The sequence below is a fragment of the Pteropus medius genome, unplaced genomic scaffold (genome assembly GCF_902729225.1).
Source record: "Pteropus medius unplaced genomic scaffold, Ma_sr-lr_union100, whole genome shotgun sequence".
NCBI classification, from domain to species: domain Eukaryota; kingdom Metazoa; phylum Chordata; class Mammalia; order Chiroptera; family Pteropodidae; genus Pteropus; species Pteropus medius.
This window is the reverse complement of record NW_024340695.1, coordinates 3991266-4015642: the sequence shown is the minus strand read 5'-3', so window position 1 is coordinate 4015642 and position 24377 is coordinate 3991266. Positions and strand designations below refer to the sequence as shown.

The window sequence follows — 24377 nt, the reverse complement described above, 5'->3', positions numbered from 1 at the left end:
TTGGCAGAGACATCATAAAAACTGGGGTCCCTGAATGACCCCATAAGGCAAAACCAGTCTTCCAGGCTAAAATGCTTATTTGAAAGAGAAAAAAAGTTTATATTTGTTAAACCCTCTATTACGGGCTCTCTTTTCTATAGCAAGCTTAGCTTCACCTACACTAAGACATTGGATTAAAGATTTAGATGTGAAAAACAAAAACACTAAAACTTTCAGAAGAAAATAGAAATTATCTTTGTAATTTCAGAGTATGGAATGATTTCTTAAAGAAATACATTAAAAGCACTAACTGTAGAGGAAAAAAAGCACATTTAAACTAAGAACTTCTGTTCATCAAAAGACATCATTAAATGAAAAAGACACGTCACAGAAAGAAGGCATTTTCAACACATATAATGAATTAAGGTCTAGGATACAGAATATATGTATAACTTCTACAAAATCATTGAAAAAAGTAGACAAACGAATAGAATAGTCAAACTTCAACTTTAGAGAAGAGGAAATCCAAATTTGTTCAGATTAAAATGTTACACCTTATGACTAACCAGAAAAATTTAAATTAAGACCATAATGAGGTAACATTTTTATCCACTAGATTGGCAAAATCTAGAAATCAGAAAATACAAAGTACTGATGAGGATGTGGACCAATAGAAACCCTTATACATTACAAGTGTAAATTGGTAAAACCATTTTGAAAATTAAGCTCACATTATCTTGTAAAACTAAAAGTTTGCAAACTGTAAGGCACAGGATTCTCACTTCCAGGTATACATCATATATATCTTGGATATGTACAAAATGTACATGTATATGATATGTACCAATATGAATATGTACAAAAATAACTCATATATACATTTCTAGTACCATTATTTTTTAAATAAACTTTATTGAGGAATAACTTAGAATAAAATGCACAGATTTTAATTGTACAGTTCAATAAATTTTATACCTGAGTTACCACTTCCACATTCAAAATATAGAATTTTTATATAAGCCCAGAAAATTTCCCTGTACCCTTTTGTAGTCAATCCCTTCCTCCAGGCAACCATTTATCTGATTGCTATCAGCATAGGTTAATTTTATCTGTTATAGAATTCATAAAAATGAAATCATACAGTGTCCATCTTTTCATACTGGCTCTTTCTCTCAATATAATGTTTTTGAGGTTTGTGTTTTTGAATATGTTTTATTCACTTTTATCACTAATTAAATTTCCATTGTATGAATATATCACACTTGATAATGGTCATTTGGTTGTTCTCATTTGGGGTTATTATAGATGAATCTGCTGTAAATATTCTGCACAAGTCCTGTGGACATATGTTTTCATTCTTTGTGGGTAAATACCTAGGAATGCAGTTGTTGAGTAGATAAATGCTTAAGTTTATTTAAAAAATTGGTATTGTAACTATAATCAACAGGACAAGTAATAACAAATGCTGGAGAGGATGTGGAGAAAAAGGAACCCTCATACACTGCTGGTGGGACTGTAAATTGGTACAGCCACTATGGAAAACAGTATGGAGATTCCTCAAAAAACTAAGAATGGATCTACCATATGATCCAGCAATCCCTCTACTGGGTATTTAACCCAAAGACTTAAAAAACTATATCTGAAAAGATATTTGCACACCGATGTTCATAGCAGCATTATTCACAGTGGCCAGGACGTGGAAGCAACCGAAATGTCCTACGATAGATGGTTGGCTAAAGAAGCTGTGATACATATACACAGTGGAATATCACTCAGCCATAAGAAGAGATGAAATACTGCCATTTGTGACAACATGGATGGACCTCAAGATAATCATGCTAAGCGAAATCAGCCAGACTGAAAAAATTGAAAATCACATGATGTCACTTATATGTGGGATATAAACCTAAAAGCGTCAAACGAACAGGACAAACAAACAGAGACTCATGGACATGGGCTATAGACTAGTGGTTACCAGAGGACTGCAGACTAGTGGTTACTAGTGCGGTGGGGGAGGAGGGGGGAGGGTGAAGTGAGTAAAGAGGATCAAATATATGGTAGCTAAAGGAAACTGGATTTTGGGTGGTAAACACACAAGAGAATATACAGATGTCAAATTATAATGTACACCTGAAACTATATAATTGTATTAACCAATGTTATCTCAATAAACTTAATTTAAAAAAATAAAAAAATAAAATAAATAAAATAAAAAATTGGTATTGTTTTTCAAGTGATTGTGCCATTTTACACTTCCACAAGGAATGTACGAAATTTTCAATTACCACACTTAGTATCATCAATCTCTTTTTCTAATAAAAAAAATTTTAATTACAATTGGCATTCAATATTATATTAGTACCAGGTGTACAGCACAGTGGTTAGATATTTATATAACTTACAAAGTTATCCCCACAAAAAGTCTAGTATGCACTTGACACCATACATAGTAATTATAATATTATTGACTATATTCCCTATGCTGTACTTCACATCCCTTTGACTATTTTGTAACTATTAGTTTGTACTTATTAATCCTTCACCTTTTCGCCCAGCCCTCATCAGTCTTTTTAATGCTAATCATTCTAATGGATGTGAAGATGTCATTGTGGGTTTAATATGTGTTTCTGTGGTTGGTGATGTTGAGTATTTTTTCATTTGCTAATTAGACTTTTATATATATGTAAGTATGTATGTATGTATATGTGTATGTATGTATACACACATATGTGTATATCTACTTTGTGAAGTGTCTTTTCAAACATTTTGTCCACTTTTAATTGGATTGTTTGTACTTGTCAGAGTTCTATATATAGTCCACCATCAGATTTACATACTATCTTACAAATATTTCCTCTCGGTCTGTGACTTGACTTTTCAGTTTCTTACAGATATTTTGGAAAGCCAAAAATATGGGTTTTGTTCTTATTGCTTGAATTTTAAAATGTAAATTGTCAACAAATCGATAGCATTTTTACTTTATAAGTGAGGAAAACAGTGTTCATTATAGGTTATTTGTCAAGGCTTCTCATTAGAATAAGTCTTAAAATATGGGTTATATGGTAACTCCATCTTTAAAACTTTTCGAGGAACTGCAGGATTGTTTTCCAAAGTGATTGCACCATTTTACAATTCCACCAGCAATGTATGAGGTTTCCAGTTTCTCCATATTCTCATCAACATTGTGGTTGTCTTTTTCATTTAATTATTTGAGTATATGCAGTGGTATCCCATTGTGGTTTTGATTTGCATGTTGAACATCTTTTATGTGCTTATTGTCTTTTGCATATCTTCTTTGGAGAATATCTATTCAGATACTTTGCTCATTTTAAAAATGAGTTGTTTGTGTTTTTATTATTGAGTTGTAAGAGTTCTTTAACCATTCTGAATGCAAGGCCCTTATCTAATATATGATTTTCAAATATTTTCTCTCCCATTCTGTGTATTATCTTTTCATTTTCTAGATAATTTCCTTTAAAGAACAAAAGGTTCTAATTTTGATAAAGTCTAATTTAACTATTTTTCCTTTTGTTGCTGTGCTTTTGGGTCATATTAAGAAACCAATGCCTAACCTAAAGCCATGAAGATATATATCTCGGATATTTCACCTATGAGATTTATAGTTTTAGCTCTTACATTTAGGTCAATGATTCATTTTGAATTAATTTTTGTATATAGTGTGGTGTAGGGGGGTCCAGCTTCATTTTTTTGTGTGTGAATATCCAACTGTCTCAACATTTTTCATTCATTGAAAAAGCTCTTTTCCCCATTGAATTTTCTTGGCACTCACATTGAAAATCAGTTGACCATAAATGTAAGTTATTAATTCTTTCCTGTACTTCTGAATTTACATTTTATATCTTTCCTACATCCTTATGAATTTCCCTTAGCGTTTCTTGTTGTGGCAACATTATTCATAAAAGCAAAACAAATGAAAGGTTCCAAAATGTCTATAAATGAAAGAATGAATGAATAAAATGAGTTATTTTTTTATAATAGAATATCATCTAACAGTGAAAATGAATCTACCATAACTATATACAAAAACACAGACAACTCGTAGAAATAAGATATTAAGAACTCTGACTTTTATTCTGTGTGTGATAATTTATTGTAGTGTTTGAGAAGAGGGATAATATTATGTGACTTACATTTTAACAGAATTATTCTGGGTGCTGCATTGAGTATAAGACTGTGGGGTGGGAGGGGTATGGGTAGAAGTTGGCAAATCCACTGTGAGGCTATTGCAATAATTCAGGCAATGGATAATGGTGTCTTAGACCAAGACGCTGGTAGTGGGAATAATGAAAAGTTATAGAACTCTGGATGTATTTTGAAGGTACAACTGACAAAATTTGAGGGGTGTCAGTGAAGAAGAGGAATCAAATAGGTTTTAGAATAACAGGAAAATGAGTCCATTCTAAAGCATATTTAAGAATAATAGCATAGTTGGTATAATGATATTGCAAAAATTATGAAGCATAGCAATGTTTTTAGTCTGAACAAGTGGAAAAATAAAGCATTATTACTCTCTGCACTTTTCTATATATTTGAAAATTTTATAATACACAAATGCTGAGAATAAATAACTTTTTAAAATAAGAATTATAAATATGAATTAAAATATTAATGAAAATATTTGGAGATTTTCAAAATTAGAATAATATTTAAGAAATGAAATACTAGAAAGCACTGGTGGGAGTATCTCAATGATAAAGATTAAATATAAAAAGTTTCCATGAAATTTTGTATTATAATAATTATTTTTTTATTTTTTATTTTTATTTTTTAGGCAAGGCAACCCTTGGTTGACCTCACAGATTGCAAGGACCTTGTCAGCTTACGATTCCTTATATTTTTTATTTTTTACACCTACGGCACCTGGTCTTCCTAAGTGGTCTCCCATCCAAGTACTAACCAGGCCTGAACCTGCTTAGCTTCTGAGATCAGACAGATCAGGCTTGTTCAGGGTAGCATGGCCATGGACTATAATAATTATTATGTATACATAACAATGATTTTATCCGTTTTAAAATTTTCTTTATTGATCCGTGTTCAGCATCTAGAAAGAAGGCACTCAGTAGACTTGAATAAATTAACAAAGAGAGCCTATTTCTTCTCCAGGTCCAACTCTTTACTTATTAAACTCCACAAATGCTGTTTGACACTATTCTGCATGATAAGAATGAAGAGACAGCAACATACTTGTTATTATTATCAGAGTAAATTTCAGTTATTATTAAATCTGAAGAACTTTAAACAAAGAAAAACCCAGAAATAAATTTTCTAAAAGAGATATTTTAATCTGTAAAATATGAGCAAGTTAAATTAAGAAATTCAGAAGAGTTCCTTAAATATTCTTTGTCATATGTATCTTGGAATGTGTCTACTTATAAGATATTACAAAAAAATAAGACTATCTTTGAGATAGAAGATAAAGCAGCTTATGTTCTGCAAGGCAGGATTCTATGTTGGTACATTTATCATTCTTACTAGGTGATAGCAAAGCTGACTCAATGATTAACACAATGGTTATCCAAGTGAGGTTAGCATACCACTGGGGGTCACATGATTATTTTAGTTGATACACAGACACACCTTTTTAAAAAAACAAATCTGCAATTCCATGGATATCAATGCTTAGGACTAGGTTAAAGTAGGTATTACAAAAAAAGGAATATGAGTCAATTTAAAATTATTTTTAAAACAATAGCCCACTTGGTATGATAAATATCACAACAATTGTGAAGACAGCAAGTGAAAGACTGAAGTTTTAAAAACACTGGATTAAAGGAATAAAGTAGGGTACAAAGTACATTGTATGCCATTAGTAAGGAGTCGTTAATTTGATAAGATTTGGAAAGGGAATTATGAATCTGGACAGATACTACTTCTAAATGATTCATAGACAATGATTCAAGGACAAAAGATAAACAGATGATATTAAAGAAAAGGTGCTAGTACTTAGCTGTAGTTTTATCATATACAAAGATAGATAGTACTTGTGTCAAGCACTGGTCAGCTCACTGAGTGTCTTAGGCTGTTACATGTCTGTCTTCACATATATTATCTACTTGAGAAAGAAAAGTACGAGACTGGGACTATATCTGTGTATTCAACCTCCTTTAGAATTTGATAGAGTGGAGCATATATGTGGATATTTAATAAATATTTTAATATTAACAAAAGAGCAGTATATAAGATTGATTCAGAAATAACTTTTCCTTGGGGAATAACATGGATACAAAAAATATATATATCATAACTACACACAGTTCAGTGAATTTTCACAAATGGAACAAAACCATAAAACATCATTTACCCTTTATTTTTAAACTATCTGCATTGCCTAAACTTATTTGTTCATTTTTACCTGAATGAAACAGAACCCTTGACTACTCATCAGGATTTCATGCCATGTCATATCTTAGATCTTCATAACTGTTGGTGCTTTTAATTTTTAAAATCTACATGTAAAATAACTGAGCTTCTTTTTTTGTATTATTTGTTCTTCTCCCTCAATATGGGGCAAAAATTACCATTAGAGTATTATCTCTGGAGTACCATTTAGAATTCTATTTATTTTAAGCACCTTGAATTCCAACATCAATGGATTTTATTCTCTTTATTTTTCCTGGGAAGCCCCCTCTCCTTTTGTTCAATTAGAAGTCGATGTATCCGTTATTACTGACGAATAATATTTTTGGTATATTTCAAGTAAGTTGCTAGGCTCTAACTTATTAACAATTATGACTTTCTTCTGGCAATTTCTCTTCTATGAGGATAGTTAAACACCATAAAACATGGATGGTGATACTTGTATTCTGGACACCTGGTTAATTTGAAAATCATAATTTGGTAGATTAATTTTTTAATCCATTACATTTATTTAGAACATTTACCCATAAATCTCTTTGTCATTGCAGGATATTACAAATCAAAATAATAATAATCATTGTGAGGTGCAAGAATAAAATAAGAATATGAACATAGTTCTCATGAAAATTTTTCTTGAATTTTCAAAAAATTTATTTTCTAGTTAGCTTTTAAAATAATGTATACTATTTTAATTACTTCGATAGTCATTAAGATTCTTAGAAAAATGAGTATTATGTTCTAACGTTCCCTACCTCCAGAAGTAAATGGCAAGTATGTGTTTTTAGGAAAAAAGCTAATGAAAATAGATCAATACTTCAACATGCTGGAGAAAATGATAAAAAATGTTGATTTGTAGTTTCCTTGTTCTTGCTTTATTGCACTGGCTAGAACCCCTAGTACGATGTTTAAAAAAAAAAAAAAAAACCTGATGAGAGCGTATATCCTGACTTTGTTCCTATATTTTGGGAAAAAACATTCACTCGTTTGCCATTAAGTTTTATATTAGCTGTATATTTTATATGGTACTCTTTATCTGTTTGAAAAAGTTCTCTTTTCTTTCTAATTTTCTGAGAGTTTATTTTTAATCTGAAATGGATGTTGGATTTTATGTGAAGATTTTTTGCACATATTAAGAGATGATCAAACAATTTTTCTTTTTCAGTCTGTTAATATGGTAAATTGCATTGGTTATTATATTAATTATAATTTAAAGGATATGTCAATTTGTACTTCAATTGTGCTCAACTGTAGCTTCATTTTAAGTGCCACTATATCAGGCAGCGCAGCTCCCCATGTCCTTAGCTACTCTACTGTACTATTTTCCACAACAATTACTGAAAAATAACCTCAGCCAGATTCCCTCCACTCAGAGAATAGAAAACACACAATTTAAAACTTAGTATCTGTGTGAATTAGGTATTATTTTTTTCTAAGTTACAGATTATAAAACTGAGATCCGAAAGGTTTGGTGTCACGCACATGCCTGTGAAAGAAAAAGACAAAGACAACCAAGAGTATAAGTGTGCTTTTCATGACATAATCTGCTTTCTATAGTGTTAGGAAGAAAATGAAACCCAAAAATAAGTTCTTTAATATAGACCAAGACCTGAGAAGACAATAAATAACCTAGCAAGATGCAGAAACTCTTTTAAAAAGGCAGAAGCAAGCAGAATTGAAATGCCCAAACTCCCTTCTTGGACAAAAACTGGGCCTGGAGCTTTGGACTAGGTAAGGGTCTTATGAGATGAAGTTAGAAGAGAAGTGAGGTTAGGAGTGACCTGTACCTTATGGCATAGGAACCATAAGGAGCCAAAGTCTACGTTTTGGCCAAGGAAACAAAGGTAGTCTGGAACTGTCAAATCCAGGGGCAGAAAGAATAAATGTGGTCTAAAATAAATGATCATCGAAAGTAGTTAGATCACATAAGCAAAATGGCTTATGATGTGGAAACATGATTGCAGCCTAAAAGCAAGAGAACACGAAGAGTAAAAGAACCTTTCACAAGGATTCTGCCACTGGGAGGGAGAGATTCTGGGGTACACTCATGGTGATGCATAACGCTCCTAGACTTCATTGAATGTCTGTTGGAATCATTAAATAGGAAACAGAAAAAGGCGTTTGTAGACCTGGAAACTCCCTAAACACACCATAAAGATAATCATGGATTCTTCCCACTTGATTTTAACTTCATCATGTGGCTAGAGCTAATTCACTGTGTTGGAAAACCTAGTCTCATACCAGAACCAGAGACCAATTTTGTCCTTTGTTTTGGAGAATCAAAAGAACTCAATAACTCAAGTGATATCTGAGCTGCTAGCCTGCCTTTGCTTTGTTCTTCCAGGACTTGGGTTATTCTGCTTTATTCTTACTATTAAAGATAACCCCAAAGTTCAGAAGACCTAAATTTTATGCCTTGTTGTCAAACCTGTCTTATTTGATTGCGTGCCTGTCTAAACATCTGTCTCAACAGTGCCTTCACTCATATGCTTGTCTCTCTGTTCATGATGGGAAGAGTGTTAAAATTTGAATTTTGTTTTTTCTTATGTATTTAAGGTTGTTCATATTTAAATCTTTTGTGTCAATTTTATAGGTTTGTTTTTTAGCAAATAATTTGTTCTTTAGATCTAAATTGTCACATTTTTCTGACACGGAGTTATTCATAATAATTTTTATCTTTTTAATGCCTATAGGGTCTATAACAAGTCCACCTTTTATTTGTTATTGATAATTTTTGCTTATCTCATTTTGGTTATTGGTCTTGCTAGGAATTTATCAATTTTATTAATCTTCCCATAGAACCTATTTTTGGTTTTGTTAATTTTTTTCATTTGCATGTCCGTTTTTCCATTTATTAATTTCTCCTCTTAACTTTATTTCTTTTCTTCTACTTTTTGGGGTTTAATTTGCTGTTTTCTAAATAGGTTATTGACACGGAGACTTAAACGATTGAATTTCAGCCTTTTAAATTTTAAATTTGCACTTAAAGCTATTTTCTCTCTAAGCACTATTTTAGCTATATCCTGCAAATTTTGTTATATTCAATTCAAAATATTTTAGGATTTCCACTGTATTTTATTCTTTCATCTATGAGTTGTTTTTAAAGTACTTAGCTCAATTTCCAAAAACTTGGGGATTTTAAAATCTTCTTTCTGTTATTGATTTTTGGTTTAATTTTATTGTAGTCAGAGAAAATATTTTGGATTACAAAGTCAATCCTTCACAATTTGTGAAGACTTGCTTTATGGCCCTACATATAGTCTATTTTGGTAAATGTTCTATGTGTATTTGAGAAGAATATGTACTCTAGTAGTTGGGGGGATGGCATTCTGTATATGTTGAATAGGTCGAATTGATAAAGTATGTTGTACAAATCTTCTATATACTGATTTTTGGTCTGCTTGTTTTATCTGTTACTGAGAAACGTGGGTTGAAATCTCCAACTATCGTAGATTCATCTGTTTATCTCTTTATAGCTCTTCTGTCAGTTTTTGCTTCATGTATTTTACGAAGCTATGTTAAATATGTGCCTAAGACAACAAAGCTAGTAAGTTGAGACTTAAACTCAGGTCTGACTGTAAAGTATTTAAGTACTTGTAGTACTTATCTAATAATATTGACTTTAATTAAAATGATGTAAAAGTTATAGAACTTTTAAAAACAAAAACTGATTTCAAAAAATGTTAACTAAATTCTTTAATTTGAATCATTCTTAGGGTAGAAAGAAATTGGCAAATGAGAGACCAGTTACAGAGAATCTTTCTAAACTTTTTCTTTTGCAGCTGGAAAGTAGTTTTGATATTCTAAAGTCACTTTCCACTTTCTCTTTATTTACACTGAAATATCACAAAGGGCCATAAAGGAATTCTTAAACTTAAAGACTGTTAAAGTGACATTTATATAGGAAGTGGTTTACAGTCTAGGAGCTTAACTTTCTCTTCAAACAATTCAAGAATCGTCACTATTCTTTCTTTCTCTCTTTCTCTCTCCTTCTCTCTCTTTCGTTTTGGAAAGCATTAATAGCCTTTTGATTCTGTTCTCTCTGTGTGGCATATGTGTCATATCGTACTGTGCTTCCATCTGTTCTATTTCAATATAACTTCAGGGAGAGGGAAACATTCAAGGACTCAAAAACAATATGCTAGTGGGATTTTTGTTTCTATTTTGTTAATAAACAATGGGGAAAGAAAAATGAAGAAAAATTCTGATTTATCTTTGAAATTCCTTGAATAGAGAAATGTTCAGTACTACAATTTTAAAACTGAAATATTATCGTACTTTACGTTTTGAAGACTTGGATCATAAAGGGGTTGGAATGTGAAAGAGGGAAAGAGTATTGAAGAAGTGTTCTGTTTATACTCAGAAAAATGCTGATCTTGGGTTGAAAACAGGACATAGGCCAGGAAAAGTTAAAGGCCTCATCAAAAGGCCTTGCCCCTAGATAAACAGGCTAACAGGAAAATGAAGTTTGTTACTGGACTGGGCTTTGAGAAGTTTCATTCCTCAGGCTTTGGATCCTTTCAGATCTTCTGGCAAAGCCTAAATTCTGTACAACAAATTCTTTCTTGATTTCCTTTTGAAGGAAATTATCTTGAGATAAGATTAGAATGGGTCATCCGGTGATATCTTTTTCTATTAGAGGAAAAGAAAGAAATATGCTATTCCAAGACTAAAGAATTTAACCTTTTATAAAAGTGCAAGGCCATGTTAATTTTTCAAGTGCAACAGTGACATCCAGTGGACAAAATAGTTCAGTAATTTACCAAACAGGTGAACTAAACCTGTTCCATTTGTTATTAAGAACAAATATGTTCGAAAATTTTTCCTCCCTTAATAAATGTTTTCCCCTCTAAATAAAGGCCAGTGGCCATTGATAGAAAAAGTTTCCCATGTTTATATTAAAAAAGCTCTCAGTAACTTGTGTGACAGGGTCTTGGGCCTCACAGAGAGTTGCTCAGCAGAGTGAGTTAATATCCGGCATCCACAGAACTTATCTGGGCAGGGGAACAAGACCTGTTCCTTGCTACCTTTCCTCCTGCCATTAGAACTCTGATGAGTGTTATGACAGTAGCCACACTTTGGGGGAAGCTCTGATCATACTCTTTAAAGGTTCTTGGAAATAATAGTAAAATAATATCTCTTAGAGACCCAGTTTGGAGTCTGGTTTGAGTCCAGAATTGGGAGAAGAGGATTAAAGTAAGGTTTCCAGGTCAGACATGTGCATGAGGAGAAATTTAATTCTATGTTTTAATATACTAATCCAGAGCAACTATAACTAATTAACTAAATACGGTCATTGATAAGTTGTACATTGTTCTTTTTTTTCTTTCAGGTTAGTTTTGCTAAGTAGTCGTAGAGAATTGCTCTGCCCTCTCTAGAAGACATGACTGGTTCTAATGTATAAAAGGACTGATGACTAAAGAAAGTTCCCACTAGTCAGTGTCTACTACGGGCAAGCCAAGGTGCTATAAGATTTCATGTACATTAATTCATACCGTGTGGAGTACCACACAGTCCTGATGTATAGGCATTGTGGAATCTATTTTTGTAGATTAAAAAAATGAGGATCCAAACAAGTTACATAACTCAAGGAGCAGAATTAGAAATCAAATCTTGGTTATTTCAGTTCTAAAGCCTATTAGCATCCAAATAGGAAATGAAGAAGTCAAACTCACTATTTGCAAGTGACGTGATTTTCAATGTAGAAAACACTAAAGACTCCACAAGAACACTACTAGAGACAATAAGCAAATACAGTAAATTTTCTGGATACAAAATTGACGTTCGAAAATCCATAGTGATCCTATACTCTAATAATGAGGTTTCAGAAAAAGAAAAGGAAAAAAATTCCTTTTGCAATTGCAACAAAAAGAATAAAATACATAGGAATAAATTTAATAAAACATGTGAAGGACCTATATAATGAAAACTACAAGACCCTATTAAAAGAAATCGAAGAAGTTACCAAGAAATGGAAAGAGATTCCGTGTTCTTGGATTGGAAGAAACAACATAGTTAAAATGACCTTATTACCTAGAGTATTATGCAGATTTAATGCAATCCCCATAAAAATCTCATTGGCATTTTTTAAAGATAGAACAAAAATCGTCAGATTAGTATGGAAGCACAAAAGACCCCAAATTGCCAAAGCCATCCTGAGAAAAAAGAATGAGGCTGGAGGCATCACTCTGCCTGACTTCAAATTATATTACAAAGTGACAATAATCAAAACAGCATGATATTGTCAGAAAAACAGACACATAGACCAGTGGAACAGAATTGAGAGTCCAGAAGTAAACCCATGTTTATATGGGCAAATAATTTTTGACAAAAAAGCCAAAAACATACAATGGAGAAAGGAAAGCCTCTTCAATAAATGGTGCTGGGAAAATTGGAAAGCCTTCTGCAAAAGAATGAAACTAGACTGTTGTCTATCATCACACACCAAAATTAACTCAAAATGGATTAAGGACCTGAATATAAGACCTGAAACAATAAAATGCATAGAAGAAAACATTGGAATTAAACTCATGGACCTTGGACTTAAAAAGGATTTTATGAATTTGACCTCAAAAGCAAGGGAAGTAAAAGATAAAATAAATGAATGGGACTACATCAAACTAAAAAGCTTCTGCTCAGCAAAAGAAATCGTCAATAAGGTAAAGAGACAAACATCCGAATGGGGAAATATATTTGCAAGCAATGCCTCTGATAAGGGCCTAATATCCGAAATATACAAAGAACTCATATGACTCAATAACAACAAAAAAACAAACGATCCAATCAAAAAATGGACAGAGGACCTGAACAGACATGTCTCCCTAGAGGACATACAAATGGCCAACAAATATATGAAAAGATGTTCAACATTGCTAGCTATTAGGGAAATGCAAAGCAAACGAGATACCACAATGAGATACCATCTCACACCTGTTAGAAGAACTGTTATCAACAGGACAAGTGATAACAAATGTTGGAGAGGATGGAGAGAAAAAGGAACCCTCATACACTGCTGGTGGGACTGCAAATTGGTACAGCCACTATGGAAAATAGTATGGAGGTTCCTCAAAAAACTAAGAATAGATCTACCATATGATCCAGCAATCCCTCTACTGGGTATTTACCCCAAAGACTTGAAAACTCATATCCGAAAAGATATTTATTTGCGCACTGATGTTCATAGCAGCATCATTCACGGTGGCCAGGACATGGAAACAACCAAAGTGTTCTACTATAGATGATTGGCTAAAGAAGCTGTGGTACATATACACAGTGGAATATCACTCAGCCATAAGAAGAGATGAAATACTGTCATTTGTGACAACATGGATGGACCTTGAGATAATCATGCTAAGCAAAATAAGCCAGACTGAAAAAGTTGAAAACCACATATTATCAGTTTTATATGGGATATAAACCTAAAAGCAACAAATGAACAGAACAAAGAGAGACTCATGGGCATGGACAATAGACTAGTAGTTACCAGAGGGGATGAGGGGGTTGGGAGGAGGGAGGTAGATGAGGTAAAAGGGGTCAAATATGTGGTGACAGAAAGAAATCTAACTATGGGAGGGGAACACACAATGTAATATATATATGCCTTATTGTTAAATCGTACACCTGAAACTTATTGGATTTCATTAACCAATATCTGCAAAAAAAAATTTTTTTTGAAAAAAGGAGTATTCGAGGCTCCTCAAAACTCCTGCCGGAGTAGTAATTTTGAATAAAATTCATACAGGCAGGAAATAGTAAATAATTGATAGTAATGCTACCCCAAAGTGTCAATTGAACTGCTATATCTTGCAGGTAGATATCTAAGATAGTCCCTCTTAGAATGATTTTGACAGTGTGTCTGTCCATCAGACTTGGGAATGACATGAAACTAGAAAGGATTATAAAATATGGGATCCACACAGATTAAGAGAAGGCTAAAAATAATGAGGCAAAATAAGAGAGCTGAAACTTAACAGATATGAACACTATGCCAGTTAATAATGAATTTGGCTGTATATAACAGAAAACCTAAATTGATAATAGCTTAACCAAATGTGCAATATTCGTGAAAAAGAAGTGTGATAGTACTCCAAGCTCATCAGACAATGCCTGGAGGGAGGCGTTCCCACTATAGGATTCACAAACTGAGTCATGCTCTCAGAAGGCTGTTTGGATGATGAGGGGACTCAAAACTGTGTCTATGAAAAATCCTTAAAAAAACTGAGGTATTTATTCTGGAGAAAAGAAAAGGTATTTAAAGTACTATCTTATGAAAGGAGAATCAGATTTTCCTTGTGACATTCAAAAGAGCAAAAATAGGGTCAACTGGTAGATGTCAAGAGTGGCAGATTTCAGCTCACAGATTTTTTTTTTAATTCAAGGAGATAACAAATTTATAATAATAATAAAAATAATATCTATGACTTACTGAGGATTTACAATATATCTGGCACTATTCTAAGTGTTTTACATGAATTAACTTATTTTAACCTCAAAATTATTCTAAAAGTTTAGACCTATGACCTCATCTCACAATTATTATAATTTCACAGATAAGAACTGAATTTATTTGTCCAAGCCCAGACAGGTAGGAAGTGGTAGATTTACATTCATGGAATCTGACTCCAAAGCAGTAATTCTGACTGTTCTGTGTTCAAACAGAGTCTTGTCAAATAAAGGTAGGGGTGGGGTGGGGTGAAGGATGTCATAGGCGGATCAAAGCCTGGTTAGGATGAGGTAACTTACATAAGACTAATAGCTACATTTATTGAACATTTGCTATGTGTCAGGCACTAGATTGAAAATTTCAAATGCATTAAAAGAGAAAATCTGGTGAAGCACCTGGAAGAGCATTGAGTTATTACTAATCACTTTTAATCCTCCTATAAATTATACCAGATGAGTATTATTGTATCCACTTGCTAATGAAGAAACTAGAGGCTTGAAAGATGAAGTAAATTGCCCAAAGTCAGTGATAAAGCCAGCATGTGAATTCAGCGCTCCCTGATACTATAGCCCTATCTTTTCTACTATGCCATGTTTCACTAGAGCACCTACTCTTCCAACCTGGAAGTTCTGTAGTTCTGTGAAACCAGTAAGCAAATGGTAAGTTTAACTTAAAAAAAAAAAGTCTATGCAAACTTAGATAAATCTTAGAAATTAGTAGACTATTAGCTATTTAAAGTTAAATATTATAATAAATATATGTCAGAAATACAATGAAATGAGATTGAATATTCAAATCCACTTATATACCAGCTAAAGATTATTTTCCTGGTTCTTCTCTTTAAAAACTCCATCTGGAAATTCTCAGGTACCAATAAATGAAGAGAAACTCAAGCCAGAACGGTGACCATGTGTTAAAGCCAAATGGCCCTCAAGGACAAGAACTGAATATAAGCATAAGTGCTAGGGTCTAAAAGCCCTTGAGGAAATAGAACTTGATACCACCAAAACTGACACAGACTCCTGCACAAGGTGGAACTATAAATGAGTTCTCTATACAAAGTTGGCAGCCAGGACAAGCTGCTCTGCCTGTGAAACACAGAGAAGAAAAACTCTACCCATTAATGTGTGTAGAGACATGCATGGAAACAGGCTAACAGACTGGGCCATAGATGGAAAAAAAGTCACCAAGAGAAATTCGAACCCAAAGCCTTTGCTGGGAATGGGTGTGGGTACAAATTTGTACTGTCTTGAAGGTGACAAATCTGAAGTCCCCCCACCACCCCCATTGAACTAAAAAGTTTTTGCACAGCAAAGAAAACTATCAACAAAATGAAAAGACGACCAACTGAATGGGAGAAGATATCTGCTTATGATATATCAGATAAGGATTTAATATCCAAAATAGATAAAGAACACATACAATAAAACAATAAAAAAAACCAAACAATCCAATTAAAAAATGGGCAGACCTGAATAGAAATTTTTCCAAAGAGGAAATACAGATGGCCAATAGACATATGAAAAGATGCTCAAAGTCACTAATCATCAGAGAAATGCAAAGTAAAACCACAATGAGATATCACCTCACACCTGTCAGAATGGCTATCACTAATAAATCAAAGAACAAGTGTTGGTGAGGATATGGAAAAAAGGGAACTCTCATACACTGTTGGTGGAAATGCAAATTGGTACGGCCACTATGGAAAATAGTCTAGAGTTTCCTCAAAAAATTAAAAATGAATCTACTTTTTGACTCAGCAATTATACTTCTGAATATTTATCCAAAGAAAACCAAAACAATAATTCATAAAGACCTATGCACCCCTATGTTCATGGTAGCACTATTTACAATAGCTAAGATAAGGAAGCAACCTAAATGCCCATCAACAGATGATGGGATAAAGAAGTTATAGTTCATATATACAATAGAATATTACTGAGCCATTAAAAAAATGAAATTCTACCATTAGCAACAACATAGATGGACCTAGAGGTTATTACGCTGAGTGAAATAAGTCAGACAGAGAAAAATAAATATCATATGATTTCACTAATATGCAGAATCTAAAGAACAAACTAATCGAAAACAGACTCACAATATAGAGGACAATGTGGTGATGGCCAGAGGGGAGGAGGGTTGGGGGCCTGGGAGAAAGGGGTGAAGGGTTAAAGAAGTACAAATTAGTAGTTGAAAAGAGGATCACAGGGACGGGGAGCACAGCAAAGGGAATTTAGACAGCAATAATGTAATGGCTATGTGTAGAGCCAGAGGGGTAATAGAGTAATCAGGAGGACTGTTTCATAAACTATATAAAAGTCTAACCAGTGTAATGTATACTTGAAACTGATTTTAAAAAGTTATTTTAAAAAAGTCTGGTTATAATCTTCACAGAGGAAATAATCAAAACTCTAAGGGGAGAAAAGACATTATGAAAAAGAATAGAAAGGAAACAAGAGATATGACAATAATTTTAAAATCACCCAGAAGTTAGTGCAGAAAAAAATAAAAAGGAACAGAATATATGAAAAAGAAATTAAGAAATATGGAAAACAGAATGAGAAACTCCAATATGCCTAGTAAAAACTTCAGGAGGAAAAAGTAGAGAGAATGAGAAGAAGCAATATTCAAAAAGATGGTGGTAGAGAATTTTCCTAGACATGAATCCTAAGACTGAAAAATTCTAGTGAATTTCAATAAAGATAAGGAGATGAAAACCAACACCGGGACACACTGAAGTTAAACTGTAGGAATCGAAGATATTTGAAAAAATCTTTAAAACTACTGAAGATGAGTGGCGGGAGCATAGGAGCATGGGAACAGATTAGTAAAGAATAATCAGACAGACATGGACTTCTCATCAATAGGCTTTTTAAATTTTATTTATTTATTTATTTATTTGTTTGTTTAGCGATTATAGAATCCAGGAAAAAAAAAGAATATTAAGGAAAACAAAGCTTAACAAAGTTAGATAAATATCTTCTCAATAGCTACAACCCTCAGACATCAGAATTGGGGATAGCTACCAAATAGCTCTTGCTCTGTATCATATCATTAGACAGAACTGTGAAGAGGGCCTGTGAGAATGAAGTTTCCACTAGGAGCAAAACAAGTAGCAAATTAAAGTCATATTCTTGTGTTGCTCTTTGAAAAATTGTGGCAATTCTTTCTGCAAGGGCCAGACACCTTTGCAAAGTGTCAAATCACGATCAATAGTATGATTCCCTTACTGACCTTTCATTTATCAGACTCTATTGATTAGAAACTTTATTATGTACCTATTGATTAGAAACTTTATTATGTACCTGTGGAGGACAGACTTCCCATAATATGACCACTATCTGACCCATGAGCTAGACTTAGGACAGAATAAACATTGATTATTGCAAACCCCTCTTAGAAACTGTCTTATCATATTGATGTCCATTCTATCATAAATGATCACCCCTCCCCGGCCTTCCATGATATGCTGGTTCCTGGAACAGGCCATTGGCCTGATCTGGTCAAGTATGTAAAGTAATTTCTTGTACCTTGTAGCATTCACATGCTAGTACCCGTAACTATATCTTTTTTGCCCTATATAATTCTTTGGTGCCTGTTAAGCACTGTGGGGATCCATTCTGCCCAAGATACACTTTGTACCTTGTATGTAAGTTCCCTTAATAAGCTCTGTTAATTTCCAGACTGAAGTGGCCAGTCTCTTTGATCTTTCTCTCCCTTTTGCTTACAGAGATAGATTTTGAGTTCAGGGCCTTTCCCTGGGTCTACATGTACAAACAATATCTTGGGAAAATGTTCCTCTTCAATATTTTCCTTAATTTTTCACAAAATTTTGCCACAAAATGGAAACACCAATATTATTTTTTTCTCATTATAAAAGCAAAAGACACTCATTGCGGAAAAAAAAAAGTAAAAGAAATCAGAAATGTACATGGAGGGGTAAACTCTGAACTTATCACAAACTCACATATACAAAAATACAGCATTCCTTATCTTCTGTGACTGACTTAAACTTCCTCTTGAGTTCTCATTGTACAGATGGAAAATGGAAGAGGAATAGGAATGTGAACCAGCCAGTTAAAGTTATCTCAGTTCTTTCTGTTTCAACATCTCATTCCAGGTAAGTGTATTTGAGCAATCCTCAGGAATCCACTTCTGAATTTTCGAACTTTAACTCTCTTACAAGTTTTTCACTTCTAACATTCACTAGCTATCCTTAATTCCAATCTTACTCTCTTTGATGAGGATCTTACTCCTAACAAATCAAGCACAAGGAGGGGAATAAAAATTTTTCAGACATACGAAGACTCAAAAACAAGCAAAACAAAACTCCTTTGCACCTTTCTGGGGAAGTTATTGAAAAATGTGCTGTAAAACAAAAATATAACCAAAAATGAAAATAATTTATAACATAGAGAACAAGAGGTCTAGATAAGCCAAAGGTGAAAGGACTCACCGGGATGACAGAAGTCATCAGGCACAAGGGTACACCAATTCAGATTAGAGTAGATCACAGGTACCACCGCAGACTTATTTGGAATGTCAAAACGATAGAATATTTAATTCATCAAAACCTCTTGAAAGGATATTCAAATGACTGTCAAAGGGTTTCAGGCTGAATCAGTGGTAAGTGCATTAAAAAACTGAACCAATCTAAAAACATGATATTTAAAAACATTAAAATTTAATAATTTTAAAAAATTATTAACTCTAGGGAAAATAAAGACACATTCAGAGAGGAATCACACTATACTATTTGTCTCAGCTATGGATAGTGTTTACATAGTCATAATCATGTAAACCCTTAATAGTGATTTAATCAAAATTCTGATAGAACAGTTTTTGAATTATGGGGGGTAAGAGAGGATAGAAAGAAGGGAAAAGTAAGTATCTGTGTGGTGGGTGAAGGAAGAGCAAAGAGAGTTGGGTCCCTATCTTCCACAGTAAGAAACAGATAGTCTTTAAAACAGAAAAATCGAGAAATAACAAGCACATTGTCCAGAGACATGACTGTAAACATAAAAATAATCAGCTATGAGGTGAAAGTGGTTGTCTCTGAAGAGTGAGTCATAGGTAGGAGGCCAGGATTTTGCTATTTTTCTTAACGAAGCTTGAATTTCTGGACTCTTTAAGCAAATTGCATGAATAATGTTGATAATGACAAAACAAAAAGTCTTCATATTTGTTTGGTTGTAGAAAACGTCTCCAACTATTAAATCTTGTAGATTTTCGTGGACAGATTTTTCATACCAGACACATATTGTCCTTTTTTGAATGATGCTAATTCCTTCAAGTAATCCATCCCTAGAAGTAGATCAACAAACATATAATTGCTTCATGAACAGGTCTGAAGTGATGAATAAGTTGGAGTTTTCATATTGCCAGGCAGAGTTAAGCCTGAGTAGATCCTGGACATAAGTCTTATGTTTTTAATTAAGGGCGGAAATAAAGTGGAGTATTCTTTTCCCAACTTCTTAGATTTCCAGAACAAAACAACAAAATCTGAAGAGTAGAGAATGGTGGGATTTATCAGTATGAAGGGTTTGTTTTTAAGAATAAGGATCACCATTTTAAACTTAACAACACTAAGTGATCATGTTTCATCATTATTACACTCAGGTTATGCATTTTTCCTACACTTACAAATATAACAGTCAGCCACTGAATTTAGCAGATATACACACATGTAGCACACTTATACACATACATACTGGTAGTGTGAATACCTTTTTAAACTTATTTTGATATGATTACAAATTTACAAAAAAGTTGTAAGAATAGCAAAGGAATTCCTGTGGATCCACCAGACTCACAAATTGTTTATATTTTGCACCATTTGCTTTATCATTCTTCTTCTGACATATATTTGTTTGAATGTATGCATGCATGCATGCATATATATGTATGTATATCGTTTCTGAACCATTTAAAATTAAGTTGTTATACTCTATTTTATTTTCACCCACTAGTTTAACATCCACATGATACCTAACTTCATCAATTCTTTTACATCTTTTAGTTAGCATTCTATTTTAAGTCAGTTTTCCCTTCTTTCTTATTAATTCATTCATTCATTCATTAAATCATTCATATCAGTATGGAATCTTATTTTATTCAATGGATTATACTCCGTTTCTATAATTTATTTTGATGCTCAAATTGTCTTAAATTTAGGTAGTTAGAGAATCTTCAAGTTAGATCCTTTGTACCTTTTGACACATTTTAATCTGTCAGAGGCAATCATTTTTATAATTTTTTTCCACTTTAGATTAGTTTTTCCTATTCTAGAACTTTATATAAATAGAATCAGACACTATGTTCTCTTTTTGTATATGGCTTCTTTCAGTCAGAATGTTTTTTATCTTCATTTTTTTTAAAAAAATTTCTCTCCTTATGACAATTGTTAGTTTCCCTTGTACAATGTTTAATAGAAGTGGTGACAGTGGGCATCATTATTTTGTTCCCAGTCTTAGGAAGAAATTAATCAACAATTCACCATTAAGTATGATAATAGCTATAAAATTTCAACAGATGCTCAGATTGATGAAAAGTTTTAATCATGCTGAATTTGTCCAATGCTTTTTCAAATGCTTTCTGCTTCTGCTGGCATGATCATGTAGTTTTTATTCTTTATTCTGTTAATGCAGTTAATCACATCAATGTACTTTTTAAATGTCAATCCAACCTTGCATTCTTAAGATAAGGACTATTTGATCATGTTGTATTGTCCTTTTTATATACAGCTGAATGGGATTCACTAACATTTTGTTAAAGATTTTTCCTCTATGTTTATAAAAAATATTGGTCTATAACTTTTCCTTCCTTCCTTCCTTCCTTCCTTCCTTCCTTCCTTCCTTCCTTCTTTCCTTCTTTCCTTCTTTTCTTTTTCCTTTGTGTATGTCTATGTGTGTGTGTGCATGTGTTGTCTGCATATGTGTTGCCTGTGTGTATGTGTATGTCTTTTACGAATCTTGTTATTAAGGTTATGCTGGCTCATAAAAGGAGTTGAGTTGTAGTTGTCTGTCTAATTTTCTGTAAGAATTCACGTAAGATCGGTGTTATTTCTTCTTTGAATGTGTGATAGATTTCTCCAATGAAACTATTGATTCCGGAGTTTTCTTTGATAAGTGTTAAATAATGAGTTAAATTTCTTTAACAGATATAGAGCCATTCGGTTTCATTATTGGACTATTTTGGTAAGCTGTATTTTGCAGGGAATTTGTGCATTTCTTCTAAAATATCAAATTTTGGTGGTGATAAAGTCGTTTATAATATCCCTTACTATCTTATCAATGTGCGTAGAATCTGTAGTGATAAGCACCCCATTTCATTCATAATATTGGTCATTTGTGTTCTATTTCTTGATCAATCTTCTCAGGTTATATTGATTTTGTTGGTCTTTTCAAATAACCAATTTTGGCTTAATTAATTTTTTTATTATTGGTATTTTTCCTTTTAATTTAGATCTGCTCTTCGCTTTATTATTTCCTTCTACTTAATTTTTATTTCCTTTGCTCACTCACTCTTTTTTTATCTTTTCAGAGTTCAGTCTGAGGTCATACTTTCAGACCTTTTTTATTGTCTAATATGAACATTTAAAGCTATAAACTTCTCTCTAATCATTGCTTTACCTGTCCCCTCCAATTTTTCATGTGTTATGTTTTTAATATTTAGTTCAAAATATTTTCAAATTTTTCTTGTAATTTCTTCTTGAACCTAAAGTTATTTATAAATTTTTTGCTTCATTTGCAAATATTTAAGAATTTTCCAATACCTTTTTTATACTGATTTCTAATTTAATTCCATTATGGTCAGAGACTATGCTCAATATCATTTCAGTACTTCAAAATTTATTGAAACTTATTTTTTTGACCCAGTACATGGTCTAACTTGGTGAATATTACATATGCACTTGAAAAAGATGTGTATGCTACCATTTTTGAGTGCTGTGTTCTATAAATGTCAATTAGTGCAATTTGGTTGATTGATAATTTTGTCCAAGTCATTATATCCTTACCAATGTTCTTTCTACTTGTTCTATAAATTATGGAGAAAGACATGCTGAATTGCCAACTATAATTGTAGATTTGTCTGTTTCTACTGTCTGTTCTTTCAGTTTTTCCTTCCAGAAGTTTGAAACTTTGTTATTATACGTTTGAAACTTTGTTATTATATGTATACACGTTTAGTATTTTTTATGTCTTCTTGATGAATTGACTTATCTCATTATGAAATGTCCCCTTTATCCCTGATAATATTCCTCATCTTGAAGTTTACTTTATCTTATATTGACAGTCCAGCTTTTTGAAAATTCATATTTTCATGGTATCATATTTCCATTAAAAAAATTTAACCTATGTCTTTCATTTTAAGTGAATTTCTAATGGACAGCATACAGTTGTGTATAAACAGGCTCTGCCATTTAATTAGAGTATTTAGTTTATTTACATTTAATGGAATAATTAATATAGCTGAGATTAAGTTTATCGTTTTGATATTTTCTATTCGTCTCATCAGTTCTTTGTTCTTTTGTTTCTTCCTTGTCTTATTTTGGATTGCATATTTTTAATATTCCATTTTATCCTTTCTATGGGATTATTAGCTATAGTTCTCTATTTTATTTTTAGTGGATGCTCTGAGTTTGGCATTTTTAACTTATCGCAATCTACTTTCAAATAATATCATACCACTTCACATATAGTGTAATGACCTTACACTCCCCTTTTCCTGTCTTTGTGCATTATGGTCATATTTTTTTACTTCTACATATATTATAAACCCTATAACACTGTAATTTTTGTCTTTTATTTAAATAATCAATTGCCTTTCAAAATTAAATAAAATGAGAAAACGTCTTTTTTATATACCTACATTTTTTACCTTTTCTGGCATTCTTCATTCCTTTGTGAAGATCCAGATTTCCACGCTGTATTATATTTTTCAAGTCTGCTGGTGATGCATTCTCTCAGCCTTCATTTGTCTGAAAATGTCTTTATTATGCCTTCAAATTTTGAATGATATTTTTGCCAAAAATGGATGCTACATGGTAGAAACTCTGGAGGGTGTTGAGTATTGTTCTATCAAGTTAACTTAGCTGGACTTGAATTCCAAACTCTGTTTCCCACATGGTTGACAGCAATTGTAATGTCTGCTTAGATCTTTTAGCCTGCTACTTTTAGTTGTGCTATTTGGAGTCTCTCTCATGAATGTGCAAAATAGAAGTCAAAGATTTAGGCAGAATTTATATGCAGAATTCACTTCTTCCCCTTAGTTGTTATCTCCTTTCCAGGATTTTCTCCTTCATTTTCGGTCATTCCAAGGAGCCCTAGAGACTAGCTTTTTTGCTTGAGTTCTAGTTGCCCCATTCAGCATAGACTAGGGAGTGCCTGCAAGACAAAATCCATAAAAATTGCAGATATTCCAGTGACTTTCCCTTATTTTAAGGGTTGACTTCTCCTTAGTTTCTGGTAGCTTTTGGTAACTCTCCAGTGCCTTCAAGTAAATGTTAATAATATTTTATTTAGGGTTGAAATTGTTATCTGTGACAGGGCTGATCCAATGCAAACTACTCCACCATTAA

The 24377-nt window shown here is 32.8% G+C and overlaps 1 pseudogene; it reads right to left on the bottom strand.

Moving 5' to 3' along the window:
- Positions 1–4848: 4848 nt before the first annotated feature.
- On the bottom strand, positions 4849–4966 carry LOC120604016 (uncharacterized; annotated as a pseudogene).
- Positions 4967–24377: the final 19411 nt, after the last annotated feature.